The sequence below is a fragment of the Pipistrellus kuhlii genome, unplaced genomic scaffold (assembly GCF_014108245.1).
Source record: "Pipistrellus kuhlii isolate mPipKuh1 unplaced genomic scaffold, mPipKuh1.p scaffold_m20_p_11, whole genome shotgun sequence".
Lineage (NCBI taxonomy): Eukaryota > Metazoa > Chordata > Mammalia > Chiroptera > Vespertilionidae > Pipistrellus > Pipistrellus kuhlii.
This window is the reverse complement of record NW_023425416.1, coordinates 5,867,396-5,882,015: the sequence shown is the minus strand read 5'-3', so window position 1 is coordinate 5,882,015 and position 14,620 is coordinate 5,867,396. Positions and strand designations below refer to the sequence as shown.

General features: G+C 39.7%; 1 long non-coding RNA gene across 1 annotated transcript; it reads left to right on the top strand.

The window, feature by feature from the left end:
- Positions 1–330: 330 nt before the first annotated feature.
- LOC123652037 lies at positions 331–10,954 on the top strand. Its single transcript, XR_006741065.1, has 3 exons — positions 331–1,738; positions 3,017–3,086; positions 10,283–10,954. It is a non-coding gene; the product is annotated as an uncharacterized LOC123652037 (long non-coding RNA).
- Positions 10,955–14,620: the final 3,666 nt, after the last annotated feature.

Below are 14,620 nucleotides of genomic sequence, written 5' to 3'. Positions count from 1 at the left end.
CTCTCCCCCACTTGCCACCACAGAAGGGTTAGCTCATGTGGGTGATGGATTGTTCCAAAGAGTCTGACAGCCCCAGAGAGGGGAATGAGAGTAAAAGTAACTGGTTGATTACCAATAGAGAGCAAATTGGCCACTTGAGAATTCAGTGTCCAGAATGACAAATGAGAAAATGAAAATCCTCAAGAGACTAGACTTTCTGATCAGCTCAAGTGCTGATGGCTGCTTTCAGTGGCTCTTCCTCCCTGTTATGTGATGATTTACATCTAACTGGACATCATTTTGCATTTGGGGCAGTCATTTCTAAAAGGGTGTTTGGAAGACTTTGAAGTTCTTAATTATAACCAGGAGACACTTAGGGGCTGAGCAGTGAAAAGGAAAGATGCTCCCCGTCTTGGGCTGTGGAATGTTCATTTATAGAAGGAACCCATGTCTAGTTGGTTTGGTCTGGTTTCTCATTCCATCACCCCATAAGGCAGCCTTCCAAGGTTTTCTGGACTCTGGAAGAAAATAAAAACGAGAGTATTCTTGGCGAAAAGATCCCCAATCAAGGCAGATTCAAGGATTTCAATATGTGGGTAGACTGGGCTTTCTGTTAATAGGCAACTACTAAAAATAGAAATAATTTGGAATTTCTTTGAAGGGAGGCCATTTCTACCAGCCCTCATTTGAACAAATCTGTCAAGTGAGGCAGGGTATATAATAAACTATAGGCATGCTAGCTGTCCTCAAAAAACTTAAGTATATTAGCAGTGCTAAGTCATATACACATGAAGAGAGATGAAAGAAGACCGTCAACTATTAGCCGCCAATTTGGCATAGCCATATGAGCTGTAGGAATTTAGAAGAGAAAGAGGGACATTTTAAGTTAAGTAATTGGGATAGCATTCAGGGAGGAAAGGTGATACAACCCAGGCTTTGAAAAATGGTTGGAACTACAATATGTTTCTGGGTGAGAATTGTTTGAATGAACAATGGCGCTGATTGGTGTTTTTACAATGATTTGGTGCAAAATAGTTTGTTTTGAGCAAAGGGGCCTAGAAAGTTAAGTCTGGACATAAGTTCCCATGTATGCATGGGCCTTCAACACCAGCTAGGGAACTGGCCTGGGTCTGCAGAGCACCAGAGAAATATGAGTGTTTTTAGTGGAATTAGAATGGCTTTCGAGGTCTGTTCCCTTCATCTGATGAAAATAAAAGGCAAAACAATATTCTCAACAGGTAAGAGCAACAGGTAAGACTGCCATTTGATTCTTCTTCGGTTTTGACATCTGTGCTATGGGAAAGAAGCATGAATAACACAGTGTCTGGCACATGGAAGGACAACAAATATTGCTGGATGTTTAGAACCAAAGTACAGTCATTTCCTAATGCAGATGAAGGAGATCTGAAGTTACCTCAGTCTCTCAAGGGTCAGCAATGAGTAATTTGAAGAGGACCAGGTTAGGAGTTATGTGAACTTGTGCATTTAACTTCACCTTCTTGGGTTTATGTTGCCTCACCTGAAATAATGGGGTTAAGTTTTATCAGTGGGCTCTAATTGGAAGAAGTTTTTTTGTTTGTTTTAGAGAGAGATGCCATACATTGTTTTGTCAGATACTCAGAGGGGTTTTTGATCGAACCTGTGAATTACATTCCTTTTTAGTTATAAGAGGTGTGATTCTGAGACCCAAGGATGATTTTCCTGCCTGGAAAGACAAGTGGGACTCCTGCCACCACTGCCCTGCCAATCCCATCACCTGGTAGGAGGCCTGTGGCTGATTGGGTTGACTGAAATGAGAAGGAAATAATTTTGTTCCTCTTTCAACTCAGCCTCAGATTCCCCAGCAAATTAAGGAGCACTATTGATCTGATCAGCCACGCTGGGGTGTAACTGACCATCAAAAGAGATGAATCATTGAAATCATCTGTTCCCATCAGAACATGGCATTGGCAACGTGCTACCACAAAAAAAACTTTTTTTTTTTTAGGAATTTTTTTCTATGTCTACTTTCTTTACAATGGCCTATGCCTTAAGGTTATTGGAAAGAATAAAATAGTTAATGGCCGGGGGGTAAGGGTGGGGTAAAGATTAAATGCTTTTGCTCTTAAGGCAATTGTTCAAAACAATATGCAATGATATATTTTTTGGAATGTGCACACTCAGGAGTCACTCCAATTTGGGGACTTGTTGATGATAATGCTGAGCAGATAAAACGAGCAGTTGAAGAAATGGTATTGTTCCCCAAAAGCTATTGTCAGTGTAATCTGCAGCATGGAAAGCTAGTTCTGGCACTTTCCAATGGAGGCAGGACTCCATTACTGGGTTTTGGCCTAATGTATTAATGAATAGAGATCTGAGGGATAAAGGACTTACAGTGTAATAAGGAAAACTCAAGATAAGATTAGGCCATAATCAAAATATATTGTGTTTTTAGATTGATTTTTAAAAAGTCAACTCTGTTTTCCTTTGTTTATGCCAAGTGGATTGTGGGAAGCTGATGCATATCATTGAAAAAAAGAATGGTATTATACTTTATTATAATATTCATAAACTGAAAATACCCAATTACAAGAACAAACTACGTAGATGCAGGCAAGAATAGATGATGTTTGTGAGAAAATATTTTGCCCATAAATGTAAGTAAACTTATTTTATCATTTTTGAATAATACCTGTCAGATTTTTAAAATGTACTTTTTATTGATTTTAGAGAGGAAGGGAGAAATAGAAATATCAATAATGAGAGAGAATTATTGATTGGCTGCCTTCTGCACGTCTCCCACTAGGGATCAAGCCCACAACCCCAGCATGTGCCCTGATCAAGAATTGAACCATGACCTATGAACCTCCTGGTTCATAGGTCAACACTCAACCACTGAGCTATGCTGGCCAGGTGCACCTGCCACATTTAAGTAGGTAATTAGAGCTATAGAAAAAGTCTAAAGTGGTGATGTTATGAATAATAGCACTGAAATTTATGATGATTACCTTTTCTTTCTCTTCTCCCTCTCTTTCATTTTCTCTGCTTCTCTAAATAGTAGAGGCATACCTCAGAGCTACTGCATGTTTGGTTCAAGACCACCACAATAAAGCAAATATTGCAACAGGGTAAGTCACATGAATGATTTGATTTCCCAGTGCATATAAATGTTATGTTTACATTGTACTATTAAGTGTGCAATAGCACTATGTCTAAAATACATACATAACTAAATTTCAAAAAGGTTATTACAAAAAAATGCTAACCATCATCTGAGCCCTTAGTGAGTCATAATCTTATTGCTGGTGGAGGCTCTGGCCCAGGTGTCTCTGGCTGCTCACTGATTGGGGAGTGGTTGCTGAAGGTTGGGATAGCTAAAACAAGACAAAAATGAATTTTGCCTCATCAGTTAACTTTCCCTTTCCTGAACGATTTCTCTATAGCAAGTGGTGCTATGTGATAGCTGGTTTACCCACAGTAGAAGTTGGAGTCAATCTTCTCAAACCCTGCAGCTGCTTTATCAACTAAGTTTATGTAATATTCCAAATTCTTTGTTGTCATTTCAACTGTCCTCACACCATGTTCACCAGGAGCAGACTCAATCTAAAGAAAACACTTTCTTTGCTCCTCTACAAGAAGCAACTTCCAATCCAATAGTTTTATTGTGAGATTCTAGTTTTCTTGCTATTTTGACCATATCTGCAGTCACTTCCTCCATTCAAGTCTTTAACTCCTCAAAGTCATGCATAAAGATTGAAATAAACTTATTTTCAATTCCTGTTAATGCGGATATTTTGGCCTTTTCCCACAAGTCATGTATGTTTTTGATGGCATCTAGAATGGGGAACCCTTCCCAGAGGTTTCAATTTACATTGCCAAGATCCACCAGAGGAATCTCTGTATAAGGCATCTATAAGCTTATGAAATATGTTTCTTAAATAATAGGACTTAAAAGTTGAAATAACAGTACACCTTGATCTAAAAGGATGCAAAATGGAAGTTGTGTTAGCAGGCATGAAACAATATTAACCTCATTGTACATCTCCATCAGAGCTCTTGGCTGACCACGTACATTGTCAATGAGCAGTCATATTTAAAAAAATCTCTTTTCTTTCTGAGTAGTAAGTCTCAACAGTGGGCTCAAAATGTTCAATAAACCATGTCCTAAACAGATGTGCTGACTTTAAAGTGAGAGACATGCAACTCTTCCTTTCGCTTGAACACTTAGAGGTCATTGTGGGGTTATTAATTGGCCTAATTTCAATATTGCTGTGACTCAAGAATAGAGACACTTGGGGACAGGGAGAGAGATGGGGGAACAGCAGTAAGTGGAACAGTCAGAACACATACAAAGTTTATGGGCTAAGTTCACCCTCTTTATATGGGCACAGTTCGTGGCAACCAAAAGCAATTACAATAGTAACATCAAAGACCACTGATCACAGATCATTATAACAAATACTACAGGCTCAGTGCATGAATTTGTCCACCTTAAAAGGAACTGTGGGCTGCGAGGCTACACTGGGCATAGGGGCAGGTCTTGGCCCATCCTCCATGCCCCCATATAGCCCCTCCCATTACAGCCCCCCTGGTCCCTTTTCTACTAGCAGCCCTGTTCCTGCCACTGCCTCTCCCACATGCTAACGGAGCTGGCCCCTCTTGCACCTGCTGATGGTGCGGAGTCATTGGGGCTGGCACCAACATCAGGTGTAAGTGGGGCTAGTGCCATCAGTGGGTGTGAGCAGTGGCTGCTGCCCTGATCACCCCTCAAAATCAGAGGGAGGTGGAGAAGCACATTGGGGTAATTGGGGCCGGTAGCTGTCACTCACACCCGCTGATGGTGCTGAATGATCAGAACCAGCCCCGGGCACCAGCAGCAGATGCAAGTGGCGGCTATGGTGCTGGCTGTGGGTACGAGTGGGGCCGTCTCTGGCAGCAGGTATGAGAGGTGGCCGCTGGCCCTGATTGCTCCTCAGGAGCAGGGGGAGGTGGAGAAGCCCTGAGGTTGCAATTGGGGCCAGCAGCCACCATTCACACCCACTGACAGTGCCAAGCGATTGGGACCAGCACCAGGCACTGGCAGTGGGTGCTAATGGCAGCTCTGACACCAGCAGCAGGTGCTAGTGCCAGGCAGGTCTGCAGTGTATGGGACCAAAGAATTTTTAGCAACCATCAGAGGCTCATCCCGATGACAGTGACCAGCTCCCCACCTTGGTCTGGTGCCCTGCTCACCTTCTCTACCACCCCACTATGGCCAATGCCCACCATATTCCATGCTCTGTCACCTGCTGCTAATGCCTGCCATGTTCCATGCACAACCCCTGGTGGTCAGTGCACGTCATAGCGACTGGTTGTTCGCTTGTTCGGTTGTTCAACTGTTCAGTCTATTTGCATATTAGTGTTTTATATCTATAATAATAAAAGCATAATATGCTAATTAGACTGGAAGTCCTTCCAGATGAAGCCAGGGCTCCAAGGGAAGCCCAGGTCCTGGTGCCAGAGGGAAGCCGGTGCCAGCAGCTGGGGGAAGGCAGGCCTACTCTTGCACACATTTCATGCATTGGGCCTCAAGTATATATATAATAACAATGAAAAAGTTTGCAATATTGCAAAAATTATCACGAAATGAGCAAATACTTTTGGGGGGGAAAGGCACTGATAAACTTGCTTGATGCAGGATTGCCAAAACCTTTTAACTTGTAAGAAAACACAGTATCTCTGAATCACAATAAAGCACAGTGCAATTGAGCAAGGTACACCTGTAATGAGGTTCCTTACTCTTCATTAGGCAACCTAAAGCCAGAGAAAATTTCCTTCAAGAAAATGAATTTAAGAACTTCACTTACAGAGTTCTTTGGAGAATACTGTCAAATAATGAGTCAAAATCACTTTAGGTAGCACCTTAACTATTTTAGACTTATCCATATCTTAACATTCACCTCTTTGGCATGAAAGCAGAACTTTCTACTCCAACAGTAATTTTCTTTCTCTATTGTCAACAGTTAAAAAAAATAACTTATCATAACTCAAATCTCGGGCATCCACTGGGCATAGTAACTGTTTCTGGTTGCCCAGATTTGAACCCTATTGGTTAACTCGGGAGCCCAGTGCAATGACATAGCAAACTAGTTGAAAGTAACAAAATGTTTATCTCAATCTCCCATGGCATCAGCAATCAAAAGCACCTGCTAATACCCTCTCAGGTAAAGCTGGAAAAGGGCCCAAATTGCAGTCACTTCACATTTGTAAGTTGTGTGGGACTCTACGCTGTGTCCCCATCAGGGTCCTGTGGTTTCAAAATACTGAATCTTCTTTCATATCATAGCTTATATCATGAGCAGAGTTAGCTCAATGTATGTTTATTGTAAAATTGATTTGTTTTTCTAAAAATGATTACTGTAGCACTAGCTGGTTTGCCCAGTAGATAGAGTGTCAGACTGCAGACTGAAGGGTCCCAGGTTTGATTCCAGTCAAGGGCATGTGCCCGATTGTGGCCTCCATCCCCAGTAGGGGGCGTGCAGGAGGCAGCTGATCAATGGTTCCCTTTCATCATTGATGTTTCTCCCTCCCTCTCCTTTCCTCTCTGAAATCATTAAAAATATATTAAAAATAAAAAATAAAATAAAAATGATTACTGTATATGATAGTTCTTTAAAAAAAAAAAATCAGCCTGATTTTACTGTGGTTGAATCTGGGGTAACACTTAGGTCAGATTCTCATCATAGTGGACACCAAGGGGAGGGGGAGTGTGGAAAGAGTTATAAAGGATATAATGAGGCTAATCTATAATAAAACTCTCATTGACTTCCTGAAAATGAGAGGATCTGACTGTAGATGGTTTACTCAAATAAAAAATAAACAGGGAACTATATTAAATGTCTTTAGCCATTTAGGTTATGAAATGCTTAAGTGCCACAAGCATTTTAGTTTTCTGTGTTGTACAAAATCACTGGCATTTTCATGTCAAGATGGCAGTTGTACCTTAGTTCCATACTAAATATTAATGAAAACTGTATTGCGATTAGGATCACTGCCGGAAACTTTGGAGATTTTGTGCTAGTTCTTCGACACTGGAAACACAGCATGGTGTTTTCATTGAACTCTCCAAAGCCACTTCTTTGTATCTGTAGAGGTAAGTTCTCACTGCAGAGGAATTATATCATGGATGTTTCATGGTGCCTTCAAAGGGCAAGGTAGTGTGATTGTGGTTTTCAAATCAATCTGATGGGTTCTGGCTGTACAGGCTAAGCTCTAAGGAATTCTGTGCTCCTCATTGATTTCTTATTATTATACTTCCCTTCAAGCGTGGTTCTCTCCATTTCACAGATGAGGAAACTAAGATTCAAGGAAATTAACCAGTCATTTACAATGACACAACATATCCTATATACTAAAGGATAATATGCAAATTGATCAGGACGGAATGACCAGTTGCTATGATGCACACTGACCACCAGGGGGCAGACACTCAATGTAGGAGCTGCCCCTGGTAGGTCAGTGCACTCCCACAGGGGTAGCTCTGCTCAGCCACAAGCCAGAATGATGGTTGCAAATACAGCAATGGTGGCAGGAGCCTCTCCCACCTCCTTGACAGCTTTAAGGATGTCCATCTGCAGCCCTGGGGAGCAGGCCTAAGGCGGCAGGTGAACACCCTCTGAGAGGTCACAGACTGCGAGAGGGGGCAGGCCAAGCTGAGGGACCCCCTTAGTGCACAAATTTTCGTGCTTCAGGCCTCTATGTATACACCCCCCCCCCCACACACACACACACAGAGTGGCCAGGTTATTATGATTTCTGAACTCATAATAATCTGGCTACTTGGTGTATATCCTATATAATAAAAGGCTAATATGCAAATTGTCCCCTCCACCAGGAGTTCGACCAGCAGGTAGACTAGCCAACCACTCATGTCCCCTCCCGCTGGACAGGCTGGCCGGACCCCACCCATGCAAAAGTTAATGCCCTGGGCCTCTAATACACACACACACACACACACACACACACACACACACACACACACACACTGAGTGGCCAGATTATTATGCGTTCAGAGATCATAATAACCTTAAAATCAACCCCAATTGATTCCATTGATTCAAAATCCTAAGAACTTTCTACCAGGGTTCCAAGCAGACTGTACCCTATAAGTCTCCCTTGGAGGATCTCAAAACACAACAAATACAGTAAGTATGAGAGAAGAAAGACAATGTGTCTATAATGTTGCATTGTTTTTGGTTGTAATGGTGGTGATGGTAGTGGTGATGTGTGTTTTATATTTCTCTGACTTTGGACAAGTCACTGTTCATTTGGTAACTTGTCAAATGGGGTGGGTAAAGAGTGAGTGGATAAGTTCAACTGCATCTATTCTCAGGACTGATGCTGAAGGGTTGTAGCATGTGTGTTTATAGCACAGCATGATCTGTGAAAGCCTGGAAAATTTGTAGCTTGGGAGGTTTCCCTCACTTGGGGGTTTCTCTTTCAAAACCCTTCCTGTTTCTTACCTCTAAATTTGAGAATTTCCAGAATTTCACTTAAAACCTTCTATTCTAGCCTTTCTTTTTCTTTGCGTGACCTCACCCTTTTCCAGCTTTGGTTTTAAAGTCTATTTTGTCTGATATCAGTATAGCTACTTCGTGTCACTTACATTGATATTTACTTCCATGGTGTATCTTTCCCCATCCTTTTGCTTCTAAATCCTTTGTATTTTGAATCTAAAGTGTCTCTGTACATATATGTAGTTGGAACATTTTAAAAAACCCATTCTATCAATAGTTTTCTTTTAATTGGTGAGTTAAATCCATTTAGACTAAAAATTAGTACTGATAATGAGGGACTTGGATCTGACATGTAGTGACTGGTTTTCTAAATGTCTGCTAATATCATATTACCATTCCTCAGCTCCTCTCAAACTGCCTTCATTTATGTCTGATTAATTTTTTCTAGTGTACCATTTTGACTTCCTCTTTACTTCTTTTCCTATATAATTTTTATTCATTTTCTTAGTAGTTACCATACGGATTAGAGTCAACACCCTAAATTTTTATCATTTTACTTCCAATTGATGACAACATAACTTTAATAGCATACATGAACCCTGGTCCTATCCAATTATTTACCTTACCTTATGCTATTGTCACAAATCACATTTTTGCATATTATGTGCCTATTAGCATAGATTTATATTATTATCTTATGCATTTGTCTTTTAAATCAAATAGGAAACAAAAGAGGAATAACAAACCCAAAACACAATACTAGCTTTCATGTAATCACTTTTACTGTGATAGGACTGTTACCTGTAGTACTCCCTTTAGTATTTCTTATAGGGCAGACTTAAGAGCAATGAATTTCCTTAGCTTTAATTTATCTTGGAATGCCTTCATTTTTTCTTCATTATTAAAGGATAGTTTTGTCAGATTTGCAGCTCTTGGTTGGCATCTTTTTCCTTTCAGCATTATAAATATATCATATCACTGTCTCCAGCCTCCATGATTTCAGAGGAGAAATTGGCTGTTAATATTATTGGAAATATTTTGTATGTGATGAGTCACTTCTCTCTTGCTACTTTCAAGATTCTTTGTCTTGGCTTTTGACAGTTTCATTAGAGTGTTTCTTGGTGAGGATTTCATTGTGTTTATTATACTTAAAGTTTTAAATTTACTAGATGTGTATATTTATATATTTCATCAAATTTAGAAGTTTTATTTTGTTATTTCTTCAAATAAGTTTCTTTTCCTTTCTTTTTAATCCTACTCTTGATGGTATCCCATAGCTGCCTTCAGCTCTATTCATTTTTTTAAATTTTCTTTCTTTTTTCTCTTCAGACTTGGTATTTTCAATTGCCTTATCTTCAAGCTTGCAGATTCACTTGGCTGCTTAAATCTACCATTACACCCCTTTAGTTATTTTTTATTTCAACTTTTTTTTTGGCATTTCTATTTTGTTCCTTTTAGAATTTTCATCTCTTCATTGATATTTTTTATTTATGCATTAGTCTCACAATTTTCTTTAAGGCTTTATTAATGGGCTCCTTCAGCTCTTCACATATATTAACATAGCTCATTTAAGCTCTTGTCAGGTATGTTCAGTGTCTATTGACTATTTTCCCCTATGAACAGCCCATACCTTTCTGACTTTTGTTTGTTTGTTTACTGTGTGCCTGGGCATTTCTAATATCATAATGTGGTGACTCTAGGAATCATATTATCCTTCTTCTCCAGGAATTTCTGATGTTTTAGTGATTTCTTTAAACTATTTTTAGAAGAACTACATTTCTTATCATGTGTGGTCACTCACTGGAGCCTCTGTTTTATTATTTCAACAGTCAACTAATAGTGTAACCAGAATTTCTTCAATGAATGGAACCAATAAAGAAAGAAAAAGAAGACATTCTGTTTTTCTCAGTTCCCCTGACAGACACTGTCAGGTAAGTACACTGCATCAGTCTGAAAGGCTGAAACAGTGGCCAACTCCTGAAGTGACCTTCCAGGCAGATCTACATATACCCCCTGATATTTGGAGGACAAGGAGCTCATTGCTCACCTTGGCAGCTTCACGGTACAGCAGGAACATAGGCTGCCATCCCCACATCCACCTGCTGTCGGGCTGGGGGATGGAAGATGGTAACTTCTCTGTAAAATGTAAAATCCACCAAATTTTTCAGCCTCTTACATTATTAAGACTCCAGATTTCCCAAAGAGCTGGTTCCAACTATTAGTGCCTTTCCAATAGTATTTTTTTCCCAGGGTTAGGACTGGTTCCTGGAGTTTCCTAGTCCATCATCTTCCAAGACACCACTCTGTTGTCTTTTAAAATTACCATTACTGTTGCTCTTTGTTGTTGTTGGTTTTTTTTTGGTTGTTTGTTTGTTTGTTTTTGTGTGTGTAAATTAACATCACTGTCTGATACCAATTCTTTTCAGCCTAAAGAACTTCCTTTAGAATTTCTTATTATTAAGTGATAGGCAGGTCTACTATCAACACATTCTCTCAGCTTTTGTTTACATATTATCTCAAATGCCCAGTCTTCAACAAGAAAATTACAAGCTATTCAAAGAAAAGTTTCCTAGTCCATCATCTAGGAATGTATTTGTTTTGCCTTCATCTTTAAAAGAATCATTTGTTTTGATGATTCTTGGCTGACAATTTGTTGGAGTTTCCTTGTATATGATGAGTTATTTGTCCTTCACTGCTTTTAAGATGTTCTCTTTATGTTAGACTTTCAAATGTTTTACAATTATGTATCTGAATGTGGTCTTCTTGTGTGTGTGTGTGTGGGGGGGGGTTGAGGCATTTTTAGCTATTTTTAAAATGTTTTGCTGCCTCTTTTTCTTCTAGTACTTCCATTATACATGCTGATGTGATTTAATGATGGCCTACATTTCTCAGATGTGCTGTTCATTTTTCTTTATTATATTTTGCTGTTTTCTTCAGAGTGAGTGGCCCCTGTTGATTATCTTCAAATTTGTTGATCTTTTTGTTCTGCCAGATCTCCTTTTAAACTCTAGTGAATTTTTTATTTCCATTATTATAATTTTCAACTCCAAATTTTCTATTTGGCTCATTTTTATAATTCCTGTTTTTTTCATCAGTATTCTTTATTGGGAGAGACATTGTCCTCATGTCTCTGTTTAATTCTCTAGACATGCTCTTCTTTATTTCTTTGAACATATTTATAAATGGCTGCTTTAACATCTTTGTTTGCTAAGTTCAACATCTGAGTTCCTTCAAAATCGTCACCAGTGCCTGCTTCCCCTGTTGTATAGGTCACACTTTTCTGCTCTTTGAATAGCTTGTAATTTTCTTGTTGAAGACTGGGCATTTGAGATAATATATTGTGGAAGCTCTGGAATTGATTCCAGGTCTGTCCCTACCCCCAGAGGTTCATATCAGCTGCTGTTGTTTTCCATTTCCTTGATTTATTTGTTCAGTTATTTGGCTGAACTAACTCTGTGAGGTCTGTTTCCCACCAGTGTGCAATCTTTCTATTTTTTTTCTTTTTAACCTGGCTATTTAGTGGTCAATCATGAGTTGGCATATGCCACTTATTGGTCAAAGGTTATGCATAAATTCTATTGGCAATTAGATTTTTGCCTTCATCACTGGCTAGTAAGTAGCATCAAGACTACTTTTATAGGTGAAGGGATTTATACTTTTGCTTCCTGTTTATCCTGGGACTAGTAGCTTTGATTTTCCTTCTCCATTCACTCCAGAGAGAGTACAGCTTTTGGCATACACATAGTTTCAGACTACTAGTAACATATGTGATTTCATTTTTAAGCCTACCATGTTAGGAGCTGCTCCTGGGTTGGAGTAGCTTATTGTTCAGCTACCATTTTCATTAGAAGTTGTCCTAGTGCCAGTGCCTCCCTCAGTGATGGATTTGTGTGCAGGTTGGGAAATGTTTCCAATCTGACCCATGTCCTATTCTGATTGCTCTTGGGTGCAGTCTGTCACTGTGTGTAGCATTCCCAACCCAGGAGGGCATTTCTTGGTTGTCTCTTTCCGTGGTTCTCTCTGTTAAATTTCTGATTTCTCTACTTTTTTTTACTCATTGCTGCAAATATTGTGAAACCATGAGCATCCTCCTAACTGCTCTCCACCAAGATCCCCAATGTTTTTGGCAACACTATAGGCAAGGAATTGTTTTTAATCCTAACCTGAGGATATATTTTTATTGATCTTTAAACTAAAGAAACATCAATTGATTGCCTCCAATGCATGCCCTCTCACCCTGATCTGAGGATGGAACCCACAATCTAGGTATGTGCCCTGACAAGGAATCAGACCTGTAACTTTTTTTGATGTATAAGACCATGCTCCCACCAATGGATCTATAAGACCAGGCATGGGCAAGGGATTTACCATGCTTTGCTTCAAACAGAGTTACTCCCTTTCAGGAAGAGCTGCAGTGGCCTGCCTCTCTTGCTGGCCTGAAGTACTATTCCACTCCACGAGAGTTTAGAATGAAGGGGAATGCCCAACTACACCAGGAGTTACACCCTATTCTATAAGTAGACATTGGAAGATGTGGTGACCCCTGTTCTTCCTGGCTTGACCCTCCTGGCATGGGATTCCTGTTCTACCAGGAAGCTGCTCAAAGATGTTCAAGTCCAGCATTGGTGGCAACCATGTCTGGAATATCCCACAAGTACGGGCTAGGTGGAGGATCGGAGGTCTAGTTCTCTCTGAATAGAGCTGCTGCAATGGGGGCTTTGGAGGAGGATGAAAAATGCTGATACCTTGCTCCTTCCTTGGTGATTCCATAGATGTAGCTGAGAGGGGCACTTCATGGCTCAAATATTACAGATGCTCTATTCTTACTGTGATTTAGTAAATTTATTTAAATGACTATTTCTTCATTTGCTGTATGTTGTCAGAATAATGTCCAGAGGCTTTAAGGTGAGATTTATATATGTGTATCATTTGTATGAGTTTTATGTAATATTTTATATTTTACAACTTTACTAAAGAGATAGGTAGATGTATAGATATAAATAGATAGGTACCTATAACTATTAGGTGGATAAATACATGATAGATAGATAGTTGATAGATAGATAGATAGATAGATAGACAGACAGACAGACAGACAGGTTTTCTTCAGTTAAACTGTTATTTTGTCAGGGAGAAAGTTTGCTGTGCTTTTTATTCCATCATCCCAGAAACTGGTCTTGTATTTTAACTCTTACATATCATCTATTAGATAATGATGCCCAGGTGCCTATCTCCAACCCAGCCTTTCATCTGGATAGCAGACTTCCATATCTAGCAAACCACTTGTCATCAAGAAGTCTTTGTTTTCTTCCTCAAAAAATGTTCTATACAGGTCATCTTTATTTCAGGAAATGAAACTACCATTGACCCAGTTAATCAAGTAAAAAACCTGAGCATCAGCCGGGATGCCTCCCTCTTATCGACCACATGTAATCTATCAGCAAGTCTCATTAATTCTATCTGTCAAATATATCTAGAAACTGCTCATTTCTCCCCACTTCCGTGCCTACTGCCCGGGTCTAAATCATTTCCCTTCTCCTCATCTCTTAAAATAGCCTTCTAATGTACTCTGCTTTCATTCCTGCCCCTCCAATATGTGCCTCACACAGCGCCCAGAGTGGCCATTCTACATAAAATATAAATCCATGCCCCCTGACATACGCTTTACCACTAGCTTCAACCCCGTGTGAACTGGCGGCTCTTTACTTCTCCCAAAATTATCCGGAGCCCCTCTGGTGCCTGCTCTGTTACAGCTATGCTGTTTTCTTCCAGTGTGCTTTACTATGCCTGGGGTTTTCACTCCTTCTCTCTCCGCATGGATGTCCTTTTCCTCTCTCTCTCTCTCTCTCTCTCTCTCTCTCTCTCTCTCTCTCTCTCTCTTAAATGTCACCTCCTTTAAGGAGCTTTTTCTCTGTTGTTCTCTGTTGCTTCATCCCATTTATTTCCCTGGTAGTTTTTATGTAGTTTGCAATTATTAATTTGTTTAATGATTTATTATCTGCTACCCCCACAAAATGGCAAATTCCAGGACAGCAAGAATCACAGTTGTTTTGCTCATCATTCTGTAATAAATACCTGCTACTAAATAAGAGTTTCCACTTACCAAGCACTGTATATTTGCTAGAACTACTGTTCTAGATACATATGAATATATATATATATGTATA